The 17863-nt window shown below is 39.6% G+C and overlaps 1 non-coding gene across 1 annotated transcript; it reads left to right on the top strand.

The window, feature by feature from the left end:
* Positions 1–871: 871 nt before the first annotated feature.
* Positions 872–953, top strand: trnal-uag (transfer RNA leucine (anticodon UAG)). Its single transcript has one exon. It is a non-coding gene; the product is annotated as a tRNA-Leu (tRNA).
* The last annotated feature ends 16910 nt before the right edge of the window (positions 954–17863 follow it).

Here is a 17863-nt window from a genome sequence, read left to right as displayed (position 1 = left end):
CTGAGTGTAAAAAAGCTACCCGTCTCCCAATGATAGGCAGAGATACACACCACGACTCGAATAGACTCAGCGAACTTTAACACCTATGATATTACGAGTGCTTTGCACGTGTCGAACTTCAAGAAGGAACTACTACAATAGTTGTGGACATAATTCAATACCACCGGCAAAGTCCAATGCCGGCAACGTCTGAGAAAATAATGTTCACTCATGGAATTTGGTCTTTGAATGGCTGGCGGGAAAATTCATTTATACTCCTGTTGCACCCTCAGCTGAAACATGTTAAAATAAGAACGCAGATTTGTTGGAGAACCTGACAATAATTATTGGGTTAGCACTGTATGTGTTCTGGTATATTTACTTTAATTTTAATATAAATGTAAACATGCATGCTGTATAATCTATTGTAATTTTAAAATATGTTAGCTGAGGATGCGAGGGGGATATTATACCTTGTGAAACACGCAAGGAACTGTAAAAAAGGCTGGTATTTGAATAAAATTGGCGAGCACAAGAAAACCACAATTTATGTGGTATTATCATCAATATCCTTCAAAATCGACGTTCAAATGAAGGATCTGAAGAAACTATGAAAAAAGCAACAGTAGTAGCAGAGGATTTTGAATTTTGCTTTTTAAGTCAGTAGATCACCGTAGAGTTGCGCCCCTACAAACAGCACAAAGGATGAATCCCACCTCCTTCATTATTGCTGTTTGTGCCGGTGAAAGTAGTGTTTGTGGTATTGAAAGCATCTCGGAAGATAAAGGTGCAGTCACTTCCACATGTCATGATATCATTAGATCCGACGACAAGAGCTGAAGCCCCCGGCATTTACCAAGCCAGCAATGTGAGGAAGAGGGGCATGGAGGGAGGTAGCGTGGCCGAGCGGTCTAAGGCGCTGGATTTAGGCTCCAGTCTCTCTGGGGGCGTGGGTTCGAATCCCACCGCTGCCAAATGTTAGTGTTTCCAGACCTGCAATACGATCAGTAAAAGCGCTTTTTGTTAGGCTGCGGGAGGTGTTTAGAGATAGACTTTCTAAAAAACAGGCTTAACATCAAGGCAGAAAAAATATTTTGTTTTCTCAACATAAATTCTCTTTGGCATGTTCAGCTTTATGTAGGAAACAACATCTGCCGAGATCACTTTTGAGGCAGTGCACATGATAGTGTACCGGCAAGTACATTTAATATTGGCTTTGGTGGTGAGCTGCTTTTGTCTGTGAAACTTTTAATTCTTCACGCCGAATCATTGGCAGGGGTAAAGCTTATTAAATCTTCGAACATAGCGCTCCATCAGAAATACTTTGTTCGTGGTCAAAAGAGATCAGAGGATTAACTTCATGAATTCACATAGCATACCTTACAGGAAAGATTTAAAAGGGGAATTGATTGTGCTTCCTGATGTTGCTCCTGTGGTTTCTTTGGATACAATGGTGAATGTTCTTTGACGTTCTACTAGAGTATCCACTGGGTGGGCTTTATCAATCAGCTCGGATAGGTCATCAGTGCTCCGTCTCCGGAAAATAATCAGCACTGTCGTTTTTTTCCTGTGCTGTCTTTTAAAACATATAAGATCACGAGTTTACAGATTTCTCCAAATAACAACTATACATTTTAACCCAGCGGTTAGCATTCCTTCAATCCAATAGTTTTACTCCGGGTAAAAAGCAGCGAAATATATAGAGAGATGATATTCAAATATTTCAACATTCTTATTGGATTACCTGTATGGATATATCGCTCAGAATTCCTAATATGATTTTGAGTTCAGTTTTGCTTTACTACTTTCAGAGTCTTTTATTGACCTCCTGAAGCAGAGAAGTGACATAATCACAAATGCGACCTACCTGTGCTGCTGTTTTTGGTTAATAATGATTATTGCGAGAAAAAAAAACAGCTCCTTGCATTAAGAGCACGCTCGCTGGTTGTGTTTGGTATTTTCCGTGGTGCTCTTCCTCAGCTGCAAAGTTATTTGGCTAGCAAAGACCTCTGAGAAGGAGTCTGAATCCGTCAACAACACAGGAATTCTAAGATCGCACTGCCGTCTTGTGTACAGAGATCTGCTTTTTCCTTATTGAGTGTTTTGGTGTTTAAGAACACGTATCCTACCTTGAATGCTAGTTTCAAAAGATATGTTACCGGATCACAGATTTTCTTGAAAAGATTTGGGGATGCACTTACCGGGATTCAAACCCGGCTCAATTATTTAGAAGGCACCTATAGCACCAACGCACTTCTGAGAAACACCGGCACATTTCCGCAATCCTCCCTCTCACCTACAAAGTTATGAAGAGACAGACGTCCAATGAAAACTAATTTGATTCACTCAAGGCTCCGCTCTTTTATTGTGATGTCATTTTAATTAATGTTAGCTGTGATAAGGTGTCGTTTCTGTCTCTTAAAGTTTAAGTCTGCTCCTTTCTTCCTGGTTTAGAAATAATGTTCCATGATTGTTTACAAACACCACTATCACTTATTTGTCCAGCTCTAACGCCTGTGTGCGTTGACAAGGCATCTCCAAAGGACATATTAAATAACATGATCCTTCCTGTTACCATTCCTGTGGTTGGAGCGTTGTTTCGCCCTTTTTCGTTCTTCTACAATATTTGCAGACAGGGCTTTATCACTCGAGTTTTACAAAACAAGTCGGTCCATGAAAATCATCAGTACTGCTGTTGTTCTATGCGTAGTTTAATCAAGGTAGTCGAGTGAGGAGGTAAAAAAGCACTCCCCCGTCGATAAATCAATCATCGTCGCCCGTGTGACTGGATATAAAAATAACTGATTCATTTTTACCCAGTCTCTGGAAGTTTCGATGCGATTATTTTTCCTTCCTTATTTCTTCATTCCTATGAATTTACTCTGTAGTAAAGGAAACGCGAAAGCGGGAAACTGTAGGCATTCTTCGTGAGTGGTGGATTGTGTTCAGAGAGCATCAGCACATCTCTAAATCAGTTCCATTGATAGGTCTGTTGGGGATTTAGCTCAGTGATAGAAGGCATGCTTTGCATGTATGAGATCCCGGTATCTTTAGGTGCTTTATATTACTGTGCTCACATCGCAATCTTCTGTTGAATGTGAACTCTTTGCTCGTGTTCATAGAGAGCCAGATTTACACAATTAAATTCAGGCACACTCGAAGTGCTATGGTGTTGCTCTGCTGTTTTAAATGTACCTCTAAAGCATTTAGCTCTGTTAACTACCAAATGATTTGAACTAATTTTATGTTATATTCAGGAAATCCAGAGGTCTTCAGACGTGTCGTGGCTGTTGAAGAAGACACCTTTTAAATCTCACCCAGGATTTCTTGAGAGATCATTCAGCGAGCGAGTCCTCCCTCTGGACTCCGCACTGAGCTGAAAGCTGCGCGAATTCCATTGTACAACTGAGAAAAAAACTGATGGACTAAACAATGACATTTGATGATTATAAGAAATTCAAGAAACACAACAGTCCGAACACAGGTTTGAATCCTGAACGCTTAATTTAAAAGACAAAGCGAAGGATACGACCTGTAAACTCTCTTCATGTCTTACAGTTTATTATATAAAAAAAATCTTACTTTCATAGTAATTTCTTGCTGCTGATAGACGATTTATTGAATTTTAACAAAATCACAATTCCAAACATTTTGGGTTAAACAGTTATTCACATACTCTAACGAAGAGAAACGTTAGTGCCTTCCGGTGTGTGAGCCAATTTCTCAAAACAATATTTGTTAGTCTCTCGAGAGGCTGCGCAAGGTGTTTAGAGATAGAATTTCTAAAAGGCAGGCTCCCTGAGCTTAACATCAAGGCAGAGAAAATGTTTTGTTTTCTCTACAGAAATGCTCTTTAAATTTCAGCATAGTTCCAACTCCCTTTATAAAGGGTGTGCACAGTTATAGAACCAAGGCATTGAAAGGTTTTTTTTAAATTGCTGTTCCAAAAAATGTTCCATTTGTTTTCTTTCTTAATGTTGTTGATTAAAAGATCTTATTAAATGGGAAAAAATCTGAATGTGAAAAAAGGTCAAAATGCTATTGAAAAAATCAGTAATGTGAGGAAAGATGAATTGTGGGAGCCCCTTACCTCCCCATGTCATGCTGTATTTCTCAGTCATTCTACTGGGAGTGGTGCCGTCGCTTGTGGCTGAAGTCTGTTAGTAGACATTCCAGACGGGTCAGGCATGACTGCGCTTCGGCACAAGAAGAGACATGTGACTTACGAGGATCCCGACAGTGGCGCTTTTCTTTCAGTGCCCGGATAGCTCAGTCGGTAGAGCATCAGACTTTAAATCTGAGGGTCCACGGTTCAAGTCCTTGTTCGGGCGGCTGTGTTTCTCTTAAGTGTATTATAATTTTCATTATAAATCGTATTTTATCTTCCACTCTTCTAGCTGTACTGTGGTTATTTTAAAAGTTCATTACTTGTATTTTCTTTAGTGTTTCCTTTCACAAACCGAAAATGTTCAAGACTATTTTGTCACCGCATTCCACGTAGATAATCACAGGAAAAGTAAAAGAAACGCAGTGAGGAGCTCACACAGTGAGTACTCTTGAATACAACAAGAGGAAAAGCACACACTGCACATGTGCTGAACATCACGTCCGAGTTTACAGTGACAGGAGAGATTGGAAGCGAAGTAGTTTTTTTATTACTGGCTCGCTGAACGATCTCTCAAGAAACCCCAGTTGAGATTCAACAGGTCTCTAACAATCACGTTCAAAAAGGTGACGATACAATTTTATTTTAACTAAGTAGCCTTAATGGCAACACAGTGTTAGGAGTTCGGCTTTTCTTATTTCTTCTGCAGAACCAGCGGTATCGGAATATACTGATCCACATAATAAGCGCTGTCGGTTTCTGATCGTTTTTATTGAGCGCTGCTCTAAACTTTTCATTTGCTTGTGCTGGTTTTCCTCATGAAAAAAGACATTTCTCTTATTACATGATTTCACTTTTTTTCTTATCAACGAGGAGAAAGAAATAAAATATATAATTAATTATAAGAACCACAGGCAAGATGGCTGGTTGTCTAAGGCGTTCAGGTCGCAGTTTCCTCTGGAGACATTTGTTCAAATCGTACTTCTGACGAGTACTCTTTTTCTCGTTAGAGTAGAAACGATAGAAGCCTTAAGTGGGAAAAAAATCACAACATGTCGCATTTCACGTGTTCAATGTTAATTGTCTCAGTGGTTGCCTCGGTGATTGATGGCTCTTGCAGGGTGACGGCCAACTTCTTCAGAGAGAGAGTCTCCCATTCACGGCTTTTCTTCATCAAGAGCCGAGGCAACAGAGACAGACTTCAAACTGACATGAATTACTTCATGAGCGTTTATGACCGTCTTTAAAGAGCTTAGCGAAGTCGAAAACGTCTTTGGAAAAGAGGAAATGTCTTCTGACAGTAAACAGAGCTCACGCTCAGTTCCGGACAAACGCTCCTCGTTAGTACAGTGCTGAGTAACCTCGCTTGTCGCGCGAGAGACCGCGGTCCGTTTCTGTGACAGGGCGCTGGTTACATTTTTTAACAACCTGACTTCATTTAGAAGGTGTGTACTGTGTACTAAGTTTCGGACTAGTTAGTGCAGTAGAATATGGAGATCATCTCCAGCTCTGAGCTCAACTGCAACAAGCAGTCGTGCTGAACAAAGTCAGAGCCCAGCTTAACCTGTGCTCAGTGTGGTGCTCAGGACTCAGGTGTATTGTTGTGGTTATAATTAGCACAAACTGCAGGGGCTCTGAATCAGAACATTTCAATTTATCTGATCAGTAAATTAAAATGCAGGACACATTAATATAGGATTATTACTGTGTCTCTGTCCTGTTTGTATATAACCCAATGTCCCTCACAGTTTAAAAGATACCAGTAAGGACACCTAACTCATAATTCGGTACTCATTGCAAATAGTCCCAAAACAAGCACGTCCAACAGCTGCGGGGTTGAAGGTGAACATGTATCGTATTGTAATGGCTTCTATTTCCACTGATGAATGAGACAGTTTCATGAGGAGATCCTACGCACAATTAAGCGAACACATCGCTATTTCGGTCTGATGTAGAGGCTCCATTTGTGTCAGCAGTACTATAAATGTAAGTCTTATACACTTTCAGGGGCTGCATCTGTAGCGCTTCATCTAAGAGGACTGTTTTACTTTACCGCACGGTTACATTCACCCACCCAATTTATTCTCAGAATACCCAATGGCTCAATAACCCTGTTTTCCCCTGGGAACCACCAGTGTACCGTCTCATTCCATTCAAAAATATAACAAATTTATTAAATTAATATATTCAATGAACTGTGTAACACAGAGCTGGAAAGGTGATATCAGGATGGCTGAGCAATTGAGCAACTGAAACTGTTGATCAGGATGGCTGAGTGGTTAAGGTGTTGGCCTTAAAACCTAGTGAACAATTGTCTCGCTGGGTTCAATCCCTGCTCCTGTAATTTTTTTATTTGCTTTTGAAGTGACAGAACACTTTGAAGATTTTCACTCTATTAAAATATGTATTTACTAAATTTCAGTTCTCTTCACTCCCTGGGATAACTGAACTCTCACCATCGCATCCTGAAGGCTTTACATGCATTAGCTGTGATACAGCTCCTAATAAAGACAGAATGAAACTGTATCAATAATAAATGACATGTTTTAAATAAACGTTTATTGATAAACTTCATTATTAATAAAAGTGGTGTGACAGGAAAGCAAATTGAATATTACAATGATATTCCAAGCAACTGATGTGTGCCGGAGCCAAATGTCATCAACTGTGGGCTTTGTAAATTGTTTAAAAATTGTAAGTGAAGTTGAGATAATTAACAATTTGTTGATTCCTGCAGTTACAGATTAAAACGTGAGAAGATTTTCTCTGGGTTTATCTCTGTCCGAGAGCCTGATGTGAATATGCTGAACGCGGTGTCTTTGATTTATGTACTCGAACAACCAAAGAATCCCAATCTCGTCATCCTATGGTTTGTCAAACCAACCGAGTCCAGAGGGAGGACTCGCTCGCTGAACGATCGCTCAGGAAATCTCGGTTGAGATTCAACAGGTGCTTCTTCAACAGCTACGACAAGTCGGAAGACTCACTGAAGTCCAAAAAGATCAGCCTCTGTGATGCAGTGTCCAGTGACACTAACTGTCCTACTGTTCTCTGCTAATGTAGAGGGTGAATGTAAGGTTTCTTTCTTGTAAAATATTTTCGAGCGTATTTTTGCTGCTGAAAATTAATCTTGTGCATTTGAATGAATTCCGATATTGTCACCTAATTCTATACATTGTTTCATCAGACTAGAACATTTAGAGGAGCTCAACTGCATTAATTAATTGCATAGTGATAGTATTTCTTGCCGTTTAAATACGTCAGTCAAAAATGTAGAGAAGGTGCTCCTATTTTCACCATTATAAGAACTGTGATGCACCAGTATTATTTACTCTCATAAAAGTATTGTAATTGTATTGTTCTGTTCCGTTAGTCTTGAGTGATACAAATCTTCTCTTTTACTGCACTACACTTCTCCAGAGGCCAGTTCAGCACACAAGGATCCTCAGTCAAACAAACACTGCAATCACTTGATAAAAGCCATTTCTCATCCTTTCTCTTAGTGTTGGTGCTACTATTGTATGCAAAGGAGGCGACCTGACAATGAAAGGTGAGATCATCTTAAAGAGAGTTTTCATGAAGGTGTGCGTCGTCAAGCTCTCCACTGGCAATTGACCGGGCTTGTGAAGAAACCAATCTCATTCAACAATCATACAAATTGCACAGGTTAAGGCACATGAAGCGAAATCCATGGGCTAATTGACACAAAACAATGTCGCTTCACATTATCCACAAAGCTGTTTTGCTTGTTGACCACCTCTCCTACATTACAGTGAGCACATACTGTATATTTCAGTTCCTTCTCTTTTATTTTCCTTACTATTTGACTATCCCTTTCCCCCATGTGGAGATGTATCCACAGCCAAAACCCCGTGTTTCGCCCTACGTTTGTGCCAGTTTTACAGTTGGTGTAGGAGCCTGCCTTAGAGAGGTCCAGTGGCACAGCTGGTCAGTGTGTGTAGCTGTGCACAGTGGAGTTATAATGAGGTTGTGTGTTCAAGCCTTGCCTGGAGCATTAAGTCTTTTGAACGTTTTCCACCCATAAAAAGTTAATTCGCCGTAGTAGTTTCACTGTGACTTTGCAGGTAAAATATTCTTAATGAGAATAATATTCTGTATATAAATAAATAACTGAACTAGAAAATATTGGAAAGAAATGGCTTGTCACACTATTCACAGCAGGCACTTAGACAGAGAAATGTCCTGTCATTAAAGAAAATTCATGAAAAAGAGGAGTGACATCATTGCAAAGGCGATATTTTCTGATGGCTGTTTTGGTTAATAATCATTTGCGTGGGAATTACTTCTGTCATTATTACTAATACTGATAAAAACAGAGAACTCACAGCTCTCTGGACGTTGGTCTGGACTCTAGAAAGTCTTTTTATTTGCAAGCGGCTCTGGAACTCAACACCTGTTGATGGGTCACTTCTGTCAGACACATCAGTGGAACCCAAGCCCACCTACACACACATTCACACACACTAATAGATATACCGTACGCCTACACTCTCACACACATTTACACTCACAGACACATCACACCTTTATACACACAATAAGACACTCACACACTCACATATATACACTCACAGACTCACAGATACACAAATAGACACTATATACGCACATAGACACCGTATACACTCTTAGGTACAGATACACTATAACTAACACTAATGCAGATACTGCTAATATTACAACAGTAACACTATTACCAAAACTTACACTATCATTGTTACTAACACTGACAAAAACTACTACTAGACTAATAATACTTATAATAACAGTAATACTCATGAAAATTAACATGATGATGATGAGTGTTAATACTCTGACACTAACACTATAAGTATCACTAATATTACATAAATACTAGCATTAAAACTAAAACTATCAGTAATGCTATCATCATTAATACTCACATAGACACTACACACACTGACAGACATGCCCACACATACACTTACAAATATAAAACTACACACTGACAGACACCACACACTCACGGACACAAACCATACACATACATTCTCAGGCATGCATTCACAGAAACAAATAGACACTACGCATACTCATAGACACACACTCATAGACACCAAACACTCAGAGACCCCACACGCTCACACACTAACAGACACAACAAGCTCACAGACACATACCCACACACTCACAGACACACAGCCCACACACACACACAGACACCACACACTTCCAGACACGCACCCACACACGCACAGATACCACAAACACACTTATCTACAGATACACGATAACTAACACAAATATAAATACTACTTATACTTCAACGGTAACACTATAATTATAATTAATATTAACATGAATATGAACATTAAAACTAAAACAATCAGTAGTGCCACTGTCATTGATACTCACATGAACACTAGCATTAAAACTACCAGTTGTAATCTCACTAATATTAACATGAAGACACTGATATTAGTATTAGTTGCTACCCATGACGTCACACCGCTCTCTGTGACAAATGCGAGACACTTAGACGCGAGGAGTGACGGGGCGCCTGTTGCCGTGATTACCATTCTTATGATTTATAAACACTGGAAATATGCATTTAAACTGTTACTTACATACATTTATGAACTTGAAATATCATTTTCTAGCTCTAGGATACAGTTACCTAAATAATAATATGAATAATCATTGTTTATTTTCGGATTGAACATTATTAACCCTAAACGCACTATGGTAATTGGTTGATACAGTCTTTATTAACCGTTTTCTAGATACTTAAACAGGGTCAAGAAATGAATCAGTACTCACCAATCGGTGAAGTTAATCGATTTTTCTACGGTTCTTCAGTTGAAATAATTGGTTGTCGATAGATAAGTGATCAATAACTCTTCTCCGTGCACTCTGTGCACCTCCCGTGGTCTCTCTCTCTGTGATCCCGGCACTCTGGCTGGTGTCTGTAACGTCACAGCGCTTATTCTGACAGAGCAGAGCGCGTCTCTGCTGCTTTTGAGTGTCTTTTTCATGAATGCCAGAGGTACTCGAAATGTTGCAAAAAGAAAAGCGTTTACTTAACAGATTAATGTGTTACAAAGTGTACCCGTGTGGAGCAGTAGAGAACGAGCACGAGTCCCTGAAATAAGCGCTTTCAAGGGTTTTACACGAATCATCAGAGTATAGAAGCCAGGAGGATCAGACTCATGTTCCTGGAGGTTAAAACATGTATCCTGGTTTTATTTCCACCCAGCTCTCAGCTCTATAGGAAGTCTGATGATTTAAATTAACTGTATAACTGTTACAAGACTTCATCTAATTGTACATTTATAAGACTGTCTGTGAGACACTCGTGAGAGCAGCTGAATCCCAGGGCTGGTGTAGAATCACACACAGACAGGTCTTCTTCTGTTTGATCTGAGTCCCACTGCTCAGAGCTACAGACTGGTCAACTGGTCACTATTGTAGTCACGACCATCGGCCTTTGGCTACTAATAATCAATATACTGATCAGAGTGTCAATACTGGTGTTTATAACATAAATACAAAGATAATTCCACACTCACTTGTGTTATAAAACACTTAAAAAACATGTTTGGAGCCTGATATACAGTAAAGAAAGTAATACTGAAGGGCTGGAAGTCCTGGAAAGGGTTAATAGAACCTTCTTGCTTCCGACCTGGAACAGAGCCCAGAGCCCAGTTCACAGAGAGGAGAACCAGGAGCTCTTTTATGTCTCTAAGAGGGCTGGGAGATAGGATAAAAGGGGGAAATGTGACTTGTGTCCAGGCTGTTCTGTCTGATATTGTTCATGTAGCAGCACTGATTGTCTGAATATCTTCTGGTTCTGGATTGTGAGGATAGAGAGCAGTACGGCGTTGATTTTTTATTCTGCCTCTGAGAATTTTTCTTCTTTTCCAAGTGGTGTTACATCCCCTTCAGATACTCTGCACAGACTGCCAGAGTGAGAGAAGAGGAGAGAGATGGACAGATAAGAGCACACACAGCGAGAGAGACATACTGTACGTCTTGATTTACTTTGAAGCAAGTGTTCATTTCTTTTCTGGAACAAGTTGTTTCTGAACTTCAAGAAATTCATACAACTTCTAAAAGATAAAATACAAATCTTGCTTATCAGGACAGAAGAAATACTGCAAGAAAAAGCAGGTAATTTTTCTCCTTTTAATGAAAAGTGGAGCAAAACAACGGCAGTGCATCTCCGTCGGCTTGATTTAGTTTAATACAAGTATTCACTTCCTTTTTTGGAAATTACAGCCTGCGAAAGATGAAATAAAGTTCTTGGTTATTCTTGGTCAGTGCCGAAGAAATACTGCCGGCTGGCAGGAAAATGCCAGCATTTTATTTTATTTAACTACAAACGTGTGAACGGTGAAATGCAACGGGAGTGTGTCTCTGTACAGCTATTAAACAAAGGGCTGGTGGTTCAAGCCCACACAGGGACGCGATTCGGATTGTTTCATTGTGAACATAATCTCCGCTAAAAACCCTCTTGAACTTTGCAGGAAATGAGCGTGTTTTAAACCATTTTCACTTGTGGAATTTTATCTTCATCTAGCTGTAGGGAGAATGCCTTATACACCCTTTGTGTATCCTAAGCAAAAATATTTTAAAATTATAACACAGAGTTGTTGGAGAACTTGACAATCCTTGACAATCATTATTAAATGAGCACTGTACAAATGTACATTGATATTTTTGTTGTATGTACCCTAATTTTAAAATATATAAACATAATTGTGCTGATATGAATGTTCATTTGAAGGATTTGAGGAATCTATAAATCTATAAAGGATCTCAGAACAACCAAAGAAACATTTGGGCATCTGCGTATTTGTAAACGCAGACGTCACTGAGCACTTGGTCTTTTGTAGTACAAATCATCACAGGCTGCTCTACAAGGGCGTGTCTTCAAGATCGTTGAGAACCAAAGCTTCTGCCTTCCTGGCTACTGATTCTTTCGTCGTTAATTCCCAAATCTTCAATGAGAATCAGTGAAACGAAAACCAAACACATGTACACACTCGCGTCCTACCGTGAAAGAAAAAATGATGGAAGCATTTGAGAAAAAAACAAGAGTAGTCTGAACAGCTCCAGCCTATCAACTGCTCTACAAAGTGATCGCTACCTCCACCCCCAGTTTATAACACTGAAAATGATTCAGGAAGCACAGCAAAGTTCTAAAAGCAGTGGTTGAAAAGCGTCTAGACCTATTACTTGTTCATTTGCGACATACAATTTGTACGATCTGGTTGCAGTGTGGTGAGGGCATCGCCCTCCCCTGCGCATAACAGGGATGCTGGCCGCCGGGGCTAAAGAAAGTGTTCTTTAGCTCAGCTGGCAAGACCTGGGATCGAGCCAATGCAGTGAGGCACGAACTAGAGTGGGAGTAGCGAGGGTACAAGCCCTAGAACCCGAATCCGGCATAATAACAAAATGACACCCAATTAAATATGGGTTATTTCGAAGTTGCAAATGTGAGATATAAAGTCGGAGTTCTCAGTTACTAAGTTAAAATTCTGAGTTACTCTGTCGGAATTCTGCAATACCATAGCGCGTTTTTTTAACTCCCTGCCGGAAACGGGCTTTCATACATTTCAATTAGTCTGATCAGTGTAGGACAAGTTAATGTAGAATCATTACTATGTCTGTCTGTCTCTTGTTTGTATATAAATGAATGTCTTTGACCACTTAATGTTAGTTTTTAATTTAGTTTTACGATGTAGGTCATGCGTTAACATATGCACGAGCATACGAAATGTCTCACTCCTGATTCAGCTCATGCTCCATAGGAGAGAAGAGATTCCTCCTGCTTCTCGTACAATCATATCAGAACAGAAGCCCGTGTCACCCAGCTCTGATTCAAGAGCGACTCGCATCTTCAGCCCTTTTTTTATTCGTGATCCTAATTTTCTTTAGTTATGATCAATATTGAACTTTTTCTAAATAAAACGACAATAACCAAACAGTTAAAAAAAAAGTTTTAGGAGCTGACAGGGTGCCCCTTTGGAATAGTTGTCAGAAAATGTGAGAAAAGGAAAGGTACGTAAGCTCTCACACACAGCATTAGAGATTGGCATCTGATTGAAAAAAAAAACTACCTGTCTCCCCAGCATTTAACGGTGCTGTTGTTTTGATTTTACGTATTGTTAGCATTTTAATGAATTTTTAAAAGATTGATACACAAATCGCTAAATAAGAAAACGTAAAAACCCTAGCTGTAAGCAATTGGCCATTCATATTCCTGAATTTTAAATCCCTGTGTTTATCTGTATCCGAATGCCTGGTGCAGCTATTTTGAAAGCATAGTCTATGATTTACTGTATTGCAGAAGCGTATTGTTGCCACCAAAGAAAAAAAATCCTGAGTTTACAGGAGAGAAAGAGGAAACAAATGCGAACACCGTTTAGAAAAAACACACACGTCTCAGGCCTTAACCGTGACAAGGATGGGATTTGAACCTAGACGAGCAGAGCACAATGGATTAGCAATCCAAAAAGTGACTCCTGTTTAATTTTCTTTTTGCTTGCTCGATTTGTAGTACGCTCCTCAATCCTTACAAACGATAAACAAAACGGCTTCATGTGCCACAGCACTCTGCTGCAGGTACGGTTTGCACCGTGTATTAGGCGAACCCGAATTAAATATTTCAAATATGTGAAGAATTTCATGAAACCTGAAAAAAGATCACAGCCAATGTCAGCAATTCGGAGCCTGTAGGCAGCTTCAACAGAACAAAACGATCTGAAGCCGCAATACTTTCATAGAGTGTATTGTGACACTCTAACCACGTTGTTGCTATTACTGCTACTTCTGCTGCCGTTGCTTTAACCTCTACTCAGCGGGCAAGTAAAGTTGTACAAGGAATCTTGAAGACACGCCCTTGAAGAGCAGCTTGTAGAGCTTGTAGAGCAGCCTGTGATGATTTGTACTACAAAAGACCAAGTGCTCAGTGACGTCTGCGTTTACCGTTGAAACTTTTCTTCTCAGGTGCATAAGCAGTTGCCTTAAACATAGCTGAGTGGCACAGCGGAAGCGTGCTAAGCCTATAACCCAGAGGTCGATGGATCAGAGCCATCCTCTGCTATACACATTTTATGCACGATTGATAAGCAAACCATCAGTTTAATGAAGTGCATTGAAACTGATTTCTTCTCTCGTGTGTGCAAACTTCACACTTACGGCGCTCTTTAATCTTTACAAATACGCAGATGCCCAAATGTTTCTTTGGTTGTTCTGAGATCCTTTATAGATTCCTCAAATCCTTCAAATGAACATCCATATCAGCACAATTATGTTTATATATTTTAAAATTAAGGTACATACAACAAAAAAATCAATGTACATTTGTACAATGCTCATTTAATAATGATTGTCAAGGATTGTCAAGTTCCCCAACAACTCTGTGTTATAATTTTAAAATATTTTTGCTAAGGATACACAACGGGTGTATAAGGCATTCTCCCTACAGCCAGCTGAACATAAAATTCCACACGTGAAAATGGTTTAAAACACGCTCATTTCCTGCAAAGTTCAAGAGGGTTTTTAGCGGAGATTATGTTCACATTGAAACAATCCGAAGCGCGTCCCTGAGTGGGCTTGAACCACCAGCCTTTTGTTTAATAGCTATACAGAGACACACTCCCGTTGCTTTTCAATATTCAAAATTCATATGCAGGCTGTAATTTCCAAAAAAGGAAGTGAATACTTGTATTAAACTAAACCAAGCCGACGGAGATGCACTGCCGTTGTTTTGCTCCACTTTTCATTAAAAGGAGAAAAATTACCTGCTTTTTCTTGCAGTATTTCTTCTGTCCTGATAAGCAAGATTTGTATTTTATCTTTCAGAAGTTGTATGAATTTCTTGAAGTTCAGAAACAACTTGTTCCAGAAAAGAAATGAACACTTGCTTCAAAGTAAATCAAGAAGTATGTCTCTCTCGCTGTGTGTGCTCTTATCTGTCCATCTCTCTCTCCTCTTCTCTCACTCTGGCAGTCTGTGCAGAGTATCTGAAGGGGATGTAACACCACTTGGCAAGGAAGAAGAATTCTCAGAGGCAGAATAAAAAATCATTATTCTCTTCTCAGTCAGATTCACAGCTTAGACTCACACTCAGACTGACACTTAGCTCCATACTGGTCTCCATCCTGACAGTCCAGAACCAGAAGATTTTCAGACAATCAGTGCTGCTACATGAATAATATCAGACAGAACAGCCTGGACTCGGGTCACATCTCCCCCTTTTCTCCTTCCTCACAGCCGCTTAGAGACAGAGAAGAGCTCCTGGTTCTCCTCTCTGTGAACTGGGCTCAGGGGTCACTGATCTGGCAGCTGTGGGCTCTGTTCCAGGGCAGAAGCAAGAAGCTTCTATTAACCCTTTCCAGGACTTCCAACCCTTTAGTATTACTTTCTTTACTGTATATCAGCCTCCAGACATGTTCTATAAATGTTTTATAACACACGTGAGTGTGGAATTATCTTAGTATTTATGTAATTAACACCAGTAGTGACACTCTGATCAGTATATTGAGTATTAGTAGCCAATGGTCTGATGGTTGTGTCTCCAATAGTGACTAGTTGACCAGTCTGTAGCTCTGAGCAGTGGTACTCAGATCACACAGAAGAAGACCTGTCTGTGTGTGATTCCACACCAGCCCTGGGATTCAGCGTCTCCCACACATCTCTCGCAGACAGTCTTATAAATTTACAATTAAATGAAGTCTTGTAACAGTTATACAGTTAATTTCAATCATCAGACTACCTATGAAACTGAGAGCTGGCTGGAAATAAAGCCAGGATACACATTTTAACCTCCAGGATCAGGAGTCTGTTCCTCCTGGCTCCTATACTCTGATGATTCGTTTAAAACATTTAAAAGCGCTTATTACAGGGACTTGTGCTCGTTCTCTACTGCTCCACACGGGTATGCTTTGTAACACATTAATCTGCGAAGTAAACTATTTTTTTTCCTGTTTAATGATTTTCATTCCTCGGTTTGTCGCTCTCCTTCTCCAGCTGTTATAAATCGCTTCTCTTCACAGCCCGGTGTGTTCTTTTTGGAGATGTTATATCTGTAAGAAAAGCCCCCCGGGCTCCGGACAGGAGTCTCGTCCAGCGGAGACGCGCTCTGCTCTGTCAGAAAGAGCGCTGTGACGTCACAGACACCAGCCAGAGCGCTGGGATCAGAGAACGAGACCGCGGGAGGAGCGCGGAGCGCACGGAGGAGAGTTATTGATCACTTATCTGTCGACAAACAATTAATTCACCTGAAGAACTGTAGAATAATCGATTAAATTCACCGATTGGTGACTACTGATTCTTTTCCCGTTCTTGACCCTGTTTTAAATATCTAGAAAACAGTCAATAAAGATTGTATCGATCAATTACCATAGTTCGTTTAATGTTAATAATGTTCAATCTGAAATTAAACAATGATTATTCATATTATTATTTAGGTAACTGTATCCTAGAGCTAGAAAATTATTTTCCAAGTTGATAAATGTATGTAAGTAACAGTTTACATGCATACCAAGTATGGTAACCACAGCAACAGACGTCAGGTCACTGTGCGCGTCTAGGTGTCTCGCGTTCGTCACAAAGAGTGATGTGACGTCATGGGTAGCAACTAATACTAATACTAGTGTATTCATGTTAATATTAATGAGAGTACAACTGGTAGTTTTAATGCTAGTGTTCATGTGAGTATTAATGATGATAGCGCTACTGATAGTTTTAGTTTTAATGTTCGAATTCATGTTAATATTAATTATAATTATAGTGTTACTGTTAGAGTATTAACAGTAGTAGTAGTGTTAGTTTTAATGATAGCATTACTGTTATTATTTGTAGTTTGTGTCAGTGTTAGTGATAATGATAGTGTATGTCTTAGTGATAGTGTTTCTGTTGTAATATGAGGAGTATTTGTTTTAGTGTTAGTTATTGTGTATCTGTAGATACGTGTGTATGTGGTGTCTGTGCATGTGTCTGTTAAGTGTGTGATATCTGTCTGTTTGTGGGTGTGTGTCTGTGAGTGTGTAGATGTGTGTCTGTGAGCTTGTTGTGTCTGTTAGGGTGTGAATGTGTGGGGTCTCTGAGTGTGTGGTTTCTATAAATGTGTGTCTGTGAGTATGCGTAGTGTCTCTTTGTTTCTGTAAATGCATGCCTGTGAATATGTGTGTTGGTGTGTGTCTGTGAGTGTGTGGTGTCTGTCAGTGTGTAGTTGTTTATTTGTAAGTGTATGTGTGGGTATGTCTGTCAGTGTGTGTAGTGTCTATTTGAGTATTAATGATGATAGTGTTACTGATAGTTTTAGTATTAATGCTAGTATTCATGTTAATATTAGTGATAATTATACTGTTAGAGTCAGAGTACTCATCATGTTAGTTTTCATGACAGTATTACTGTTATTATAAGTATTATTAGTCTAGTAGTAGTTTGTGTCAGTGTTAGTAACCATGATAGTGTATGTTTTGGTGATAGTGTTACTGTTGCAATATTAGCAGTATCTGCATTAGTGTTAGTTGTAGTGTATCTATACCTAAGAGTGTATGCGGTGTCTATGTGTGTATATAGTGTCTACGTGTGTGTCTGTGAATGTTTGTGAGTGTATATCTTTGAGTGTGTGAGTGTCTGATTGTGTGTATAAATGTGTGTTGTGTCTGTGAGTGTGTGTAGTGTCTGTGAGTATAAATGTGTGTGAGTGTGTAGGTGTATATCTGTCAGTGTGTGTGAATGTGTGTGTAGGTGGGCTTGGGCTCCACTGGTGTGTCTGACAGA

This window comes from Atractosteus spatula, unplaced genomic scaffold (genome assembly GCF_055471065.1).
Source record: "Atractosteus spatula isolate fAtrSpa1 unplaced genomic scaffold, fAtrSpa1.hap1 Scaffold_94, whole genome shotgun sequence".
NCBI classification, from domain to species: Eukaryota; Metazoa; Chordata; class Actinopteri; order Semionotiformes; family Lepisosteidae; genus Atractosteus; species Atractosteus spatula.
The sequence above is the reverse complement of the archived record's forward strand: the minus strand, read 5'-3'. Positions and strand labels throughout refer to the sequence as shown.